Genomic DNA, 8,032 nt, shown 5'->3' with positions numbered 1-8,032 from the left:
TGTACTAGAGTTTAATGAAAGAACTGGCATTCTGTCCTATACCTCACAGGGAGACTATATTCCCACAATTGTCAATTTCATGGTTGATGGATTATAATTACAAGGCAGGAGACAAAAAGTGAAAGATGATCTGAGCTGAGAGGGACACCTTTGGCCTCTAGGCCTGCCACTCACTGATTTGTCTGTGTGCTCTCCCCATCAGTGGTGTGATGGTATGATCTGGGTGACACTTGACACTTCAGACACGGGCATGCTCAGATGGTCCTGCTTGCAGAGTGTGAGAGCAGGGTCAAAAACAGTGTCCATAGATCGGCTTTGGATTCTCTGGATCGCTGTAAAAAATCACTCAATTGTAAAATGTGAGGGGTAGAACATGATTTCCAACAGATCACTGCCAATAGGAAATTCCACACCCAACCATCTTCACATAGTATATGGGCCTTGCACAGTGCGACAGAGGCATGACACTCATATGCAGTTGCTCCTAACATACACTAGATGGTGGAATCTTTCTGCTTAAGTATGTAGAGCAGGTGAGACCATGGCCCATATCCACAAACCTTCTCAGAGTAGGAGTGCTGACATAGGATCATGTTTTAAAATCGAATAGATATATCAGAGAATTTGTCATACAAGACATCTTTTAGTTTTACACAGTGGAGTAAATGATAGACTAACTTTTAACATCTCATTTCTAATATTTGGAAATCCATTTCAGTTTCTGATTGATTACACATAAAACCACTTGGATGAATCACACAATATAGTATTACACAAATGCAATATACAATATTCCGATCTGTTGTCTATGTTCCATTTATTGTAAACCTGTCTCCTGAGAACACAGTGTGGTGGCCTGCTGGTGGAGGTAGATAAGGTTTAGTATTCAGAGGGATTGGGGAGGCAGACTGAACAAGCTCTGCTGATCCATTGTGGAGATTGAATCAGGTGTTGGGATTTAACACAACACTTGAACATCAGTACAATCCTCCAGTGACGTCTTTAGACTGTGCGTTTCTGTATAATTGTGACACAAGTGTACTGCTTTTAACAAGTCTGTCTGGTGGCAGCTTCCTGAATGTCTTTCTTTAACAGGTTGAATAAATGGTTACTTCAATGTGCTAAAAGGATCCTGGACAATGCCTTTGATAAAGTTCCACTTTCATGTATGCTCAGTCATTGTAGTATGCTGGTGGTGTATTACAGTACACACAGTGCACACACAGTGAAAAAGGTAAAGCTACGACCACGAAACTAACCGCAAGGGAGTTTCTACAAACAACAGACAATTCTGTTCTTCATCGAAGTACCAAGTAGTATTCATGCATCCTCAGTTAAACTTTCATAAGCACCACAATGCAGATGACAAGGTGAGGGTCGATTCAATTTACATTCCTGTCAATTCAGAAAGTAAACAAAATTCCAATTCCACATTGAAGATAATTGGAATTTCTTATTACATTTGACATTTTTTCTCCCCAATTCCATGATATCCAGTTACAATTACAATCTTGTCTCATTGCTGAAACTCCTCAGCAGGCAAAGGCCGAGTCATGCGTCCTCCGAAAGATGACATGCTTCCACCGAAACACACCACAGTTCAACTGATGATCGAAGTGAGCCTCCCCACCACAAGGAGTCTCTAGAGCACAATGAGCTAAGTAAAGCCCCAGGCCAACTACCCAGGAAACGCTGGGACAATTGTGCACCGCCCTATGGGACTCCCAATTACAGCTGGTTGTGACACAGCCTGGGATTGAACCCAGGTCAGTAGAGACACCTCAAGCACTGCGATGCAGTGCCTTAGACCACTGCGCCACCGAGGAGGTCCCTGAAATTGGAATTTCAGTATATAGTTGTGGCCAAAAGTTTTGAGAATGCCACAAATATTCATTTTCACAAAGTCTGCTGCCTCAGTGTCTTTAGATATTTTTGTCAGATGTTACTATGGAATACTGAAGTATAATTACAAGCCTTTCATAAGTTTCAAAGGCTTTTATTGACAATTACATGAAGTTGATGCAAAGAGTCAATATTTGCAGTGTTGACCCTTCTTTTTCAAGACCTCTGCAATCCGCCCTGGCATGCTGTCAATTAACTTCTGGGCCTCATCCTGACTGATGGCAGCCCATTCTTGCATAATCAATGCTTGGAGTTTGTCAGAATTTGTGGGTTTTTGTTTGTCCACCCGCCTCTTGAGGATTGACCACAAGTTCTCAATGGGATTAAGGTCTGGGGAGTTTCCTGGCCATGGACCCAAAATATCGATGTTTTGTTCCCTGAGCCACTTAGTTATCACTTTTGTCTTATGGCAAGGTGCTCCATCATGCTGGAAAAGGCATTGTTTGTCACCAAACTGTTCCTGGAGGGTTGGGAGAAGTTGCTCTCGGAGGATGTGTTTATTCATGGCTGTGTTCTTAGGCAACATTGTGAGTGAGCCCACTCTCTTGGCTGAGAAGCAACCCCACACATGAATGGTCTCAGGATGCTTTACTGTTGGCATGACACAGGACTGATGGTAGCGCTCACCTTGTCTTCTCCAGACAAGCTTTTTTCTGGATGCCCCAAACAATCGGAAAGGGGATTCATCAGAGAAAATGACTTTACCCCAGTCCACAGCAGTCCAATCCCTGTACCTTTTGCAGAATATCAGTCTGTCTATGATGTTTTTCCTGGAGAGAAGTGGCTTCTTTGCTGCCCTTCTTGACACCAGGCCATCCTCCAAAAGTCTTCACCTCACTGTGCGTGCAGATGCACTCACACCTGCCTGCTGCCATTCCTGAGCAAGCTCTGTACTGGTGGTGCCCCGATCCCACAGCTGAATTAAGTTTAGGAGACGGTCCTGGTGCTTGCTGGACTTTCTTGGGTGCCCTGAAGCCTTCTTCACAACAATTGAACCGCTCTCCTTGAAATTCTTGATGATCTGATAAATGGTTGATTTAGGTGCAATCTTACTGGCAGCAATATCCTTGCCTGTGAAGCCTTGCCAATGATTCCAAGCACCACCCTCCTTTTGAAGCTTCCAGTCTTTTATTTGAATTCAATCAGCATGACAGAGTGATCTCCAGCCTTGTCCTCGTCAACACTCACACCTGTGTTAACGAGAGAATCACTGACATGATGTCAGCTGGTCCTTTTGTGGCAGGGCTGAAGTGCAGTGGAAATGTTTTGGGGGGATTCAGTTCATTTGCATGGCAAAGAGGGACTTTGCAGTTAATTGCATTTCATCTGATCGCTCTTCATAACATTCTGGCGTATATGCAAATTACCACCATACAAACTGAGGCAGCAGACTTTGTGAAAATTAATATTTGTATCATCCTCAAAACTTTTGGCCACGACTGTACTTCCTGAATTGACTGGAATTGAAATGGAATTGACCCCAACCCTTGTAGGAACCCTCTAAAAGAGGCTGTAGTTCCCTTGGGGATGTCACCTGCTGGGGAAACAAAGGGAACAATACTGCTGTGATGCATGTTTTACATCCACCTCTCTCTCTACATTCTTTAACCACACATTCAACATTTACCATTCTGGAAGAGACAGCTTAACGTTTGAACATAGACATACCACCAACTCCCAATGCCTTTACCATATCCCATATGCTCAGTACGTTGGGTAGTCTGTTATTTTTGATTGCCCTACTACAGCAAGCTGACACAAACTCCAAGATAGTGCACTGTACAGTGTAACGGTAACTAGATGTCAGATATTTTTACTGACATAGCTATCTGAAACAACTTCAACATAGTGGAAGGTTTATATTTTCCTTCTGCTAGGTTAGTTCACATTAGAAAAGAAAAAGTTAAAAGAACACTTTGGGTTTTATGTTTGATGAGGGAACTTTTTCTATTTAGGCTCTGATTAGCTGTATAATATAATATAATATAATCCAATTCCATTCCCAGACGTTCAGTTGGGGTGAAAAACTGCCTCGCTCCAAAATCTGCAGGCACTCACTGTCACTACACACCACACAGAACACCACTAGTAATATGACTTTGCCACCAGGAAATAACCCTGATGTGAAACTTTCTTCAGTCGTCCTTTAGGGCTAGTGGGGGCCCAATAATTAGTCATTAGCATTGAGACAGATAGCTGAGCGTGATGATAGTCTCACTCTCATTTCCCAATCGCAGAATCTGCCATGGAATTTAATTATGCCTACATGAGGCCTAATGGAGCTTCCGTCTGAGCACATACTGAAAGTAATTAAAATGTAACTGAGACATGCTTAAAAGTTAATCACAGATATCAGGACTTCATCCTAAATGTATCATGGATAAAAAAGCAAGTCACGGAAGGTGGGTCAGGTGTGGGGTGTCAGAAAGAGAATATTAAATTAGAGGAAGAAATGGTGCAGTCAACAGTGAACTTAGGCTATCCAATATCTGCACTACACCCATCCATCAAATCCTCAGGCCATATTCTCTCTGCTATGGGGTATATTGTGGATTTATGTTTCTTGTGAAAGTTGGTTATACTGAAAGTGTAGGTTCATAATATCATAATGAGGTTTCGTGAATTTACATTCTTTCCACCTCTTAACCTTATGAAATAACGTCTGAATGATTCCATGATACTGCCCCTTCACAGTCAGTGTGGATGCCAGAGTGGACAGCATTTGTATGCAAAGCAATAGATCCGGGTAGTCCCCTGTGGAGCATAACTGCTCATCTCATCTGTGAAAGTGTAAGTATTTCTATTGATCAGTGAAGGGAATTAAAATGCACCGCCTTCCAGTCTGCTACAGCACAGCAGCATGCGTGGCCCAGTGCAACGCAGACTCCTCCTGTGCTTAGCACTTGGAAGCTGGTTCTCTCTGCGGTATTTAATGCATTGAATGTATTTAATGCAGTATCAAACAATACCTACACCCTGCAGTATCTTAGCTCAACCTACATGTAGGTTACTGTAAGAAGCAGTGGAGGAGCAGGAAATACAAGACTGCATAGTAGCCTACACAGTGTTGCAGAGTACTGCTGGATCCGACCAGTCAATAATGAAGTCACAACAAAACTGCTCATTGTATAAAATTCAGGCACTTCATTATACATTGCCATTATACACTTTGGACTGTTGCTTCAGAGTGTATAAGTGCATCTACTTATACCATTTCCTTTAAAGACATGCAATCAAAAATATCCTAAGTGGAACATGAAAGCACATAGGCTACAAGAGTTAAGCGTTTGAGACTTTTAATGTGACTATCGCTCCATATAGTGTTCTTTCAGTGTCTCCAGATTTCCTGTGGAGACAGTGTAGGTGGTCATGGCAGGCTCCAATAGAACAACTGGCATTTGGAAGCCCCCTGATGTGCATATGATACAGTCAAGGATGAAATTGTTCATACTAATGGAACCGCTTTTTTTCCTTTTCTGGCGAAATGTTAATCATGTACAAAAGTGGTCCACTCTCTAAAATGTCAATCCAATACTTTCCATTACCTTCCATAATTAAGAACTTGTTATGGATTTTTCTATTCCCAGCACTCAAGATATCCCAGCTAAATTCTTCTTAGTGCAGTTAGTGTAGTTCATCATTTGGCTTCCTTCTGATATCGATTCAGACCTCTCTTGTTCCCTTAGGAGACTCATCAGTCCTCCTTAGACATAAGAGACAACAGGGGAAAAAATGTGTAAAGATAGCAAAAACAAAATCAGAATTTATACACTTACTGCACCACCTGTCAGAATTGATTTTGTAAAGTCTAGGTTCCTTTCATCAACTTTCAGGAAGTTACAGTAGTGAAGAGAGAGAGAGAGAGAGAGAGAGAGAGAGAGAGAGAGAGAGAGTGAAAGTTGTGCTTCTGAAAGTGTAAACTACAACACTTCCATGATAATGAGATCAATTATGTTGCTTCATTGCATTGCATCCTTCCGTTCCCCATCGATTCCTTAGACATTTCTCTTTGAAGTTGTTGCCGCTCAGTTTCCAGAGCCATTCTGGTATTTGTCCTTGACTTCACTGAGGTATGTACATGGTAAAAAAATCCCAGGGGTTGGAATGAAAACAAAATCTGGAATCCTTTGAAGGCTGTTTGAATCACATTTTTTGATTTTGCACAAAACTAAAATTATGATTTTTTTCTCCTTCTCTTTCCCTCCCATCTTCTTTTGTGTCAGACATACAATAGACTGGGAATGGCAATGGGTCTTTAAGTTTAGGTATTAGCAGGGAGCCACTATAATCCTGTATTAAAAGATAATTGATGTTTGTTATTTTCTGTTTATACAATGTTTAGACTAGAGCAGTCTGTGTAAACTATGTACAGGTAGAACTCAAATCATAATCAAAGTTTATTGGTCGAATACCCAGATTTGCAGATGTTATCGCAGGTGCAGTGAAATACTAGTGTCTAGCTAGTAGTATGTACACCCTGGTATCAATGAGCTCATATCAGTCAAAAGTACAGGTATCATCAATCTTTCCAGGCAATGGCCAAACAAAGCTTGAAGATTTGTATCAGATAGACAACATCTCATGTTAGAAACCTAGCCTTTGGCTATTTGTAGTCTGGTTTAGAACCATTTTACTTTACCCTTTGAAATTCCTGAGCCTGCTATTGTGATGTATCTCAGAGCCTGCTATTGTGATGTATCTCTGAGCCTGCTGTTGTGATGTATCTCTGAGCCTGCTATTGTGATGTATCCCTGAGCCTGCTATTGTGATGTATCTCTGAGCCTGCTATTGTGATGTATCTCTGAGCCTGCTATTGTGATGTATCTCTGAGCCTGCTATTGTGATGTATCTCTGAGCCTGCTATTGTGATGTATCTCTGAGCCTGCTATTGTGATGTATCCCTGAGCCTGCTATTGTGATGTATCTCTGAGCCTGCTATTGTGATGTATCTCTGAGCCTGCTATTGTGATGTATCTCTGAGTCTGCTATTGTGATGTATCTCTGAGCCTGCTATTGTGATGTATCTCTGAGCCTGCTATTGTGATGTATCTCTGAGCCTGCTATTGTGATGTATCTCTGAGCCTGCTATTGCGATGTATCTCTGAGCCTGCTATTGTGATGTATCTCTGAGCCTGCTATTGTGATGCATCTCTGAGTCTGCTATTGTGATGTATCCCTGAGCCTGCTATTGTGATGTATCTCTGAGCCTGCTATTGTGATGTATCTCTGAGCCTGCTATTGTGATGTATCCCTGAGCCTGCTATTGTGATGTATCTCTGAGCCTGCTATTGTGATATATACCTGAGCCTGCTATTGTGATGTATCTCTGAGCCTGCTATTGTGATGTATCTCTGAGCCTGCTATTGTGATGTATCTCTGAGCCTGCTATTGTGATGTATCTCTGAGTCTGCTATTGTGATGTATCCCTGAACCTGCTATTGTGATGTATCTCTGAGCCTGCTATTGTGATGTATCTCTGAGCCTGCTATTGTGATGTATCTCTGAGCCTGCTATTGTGATGTATCTCTGAGCCTGCTATTGTGATGTATCTCTGAGCCTGCTATTGTGATGTATCTCTGAGCCTGCTATTGTGATGTATCTCTGAGCCTGCTATTGTGATGTATCTCTGAGCCTGCTATTGCGATGTATCTCTGAGCATGCTATTGTGATGTATCTCTGAGCCTGCTATTGTGATGTATCCCATGTGATCTCTCCATTATTGATTTTTTTTTCAACATTTATTTATAAGAACTTTGCAGACACTCTTATCCAGAGCAACTTACAGTAGTGAGTCCATACATTTTCGTATTTGCTCGTACTGGTCCCCCACGGGTAGCTAACCCTAACCCTAACCCTAACCCTAACCCTAACCCTAACCCTAACCCTCATACTAATGGAACCATCCTGGCATTGTAAGTGCCATGCTCTACCAACTGAGCCACACAGGACTGGGGCTGGACAGGTGCTGTCTTCTTGTCATAGCGTCAGTCTCCATCAAAGACTCCAACAGCATTCTGTCTGAACCACCTGACTTGCTCCTGTGCCTGCCTCCCTCCCTCCCTCCCTCCCTCCCTCCCTCCCTCCCTCCCTCCCTCCCTCACCTAGTGTGGAGAAAAGCCAGAGAGTAATC

The sequence above is a fragment of the Salmo trutta genome, chromosome 21, assembly GCF_901001165.1.
Source record: "Salmo trutta chromosome 21, fSalTru1.1, whole genome shotgun sequence".
NCBI lineage: Eukaryota > Metazoa > Chordata > Actinopteri > Salmoniformes > Salmonidae > Salmo > Salmo trutta.
Note: the sequence above shows the minus strand (reverse complement) of the source record.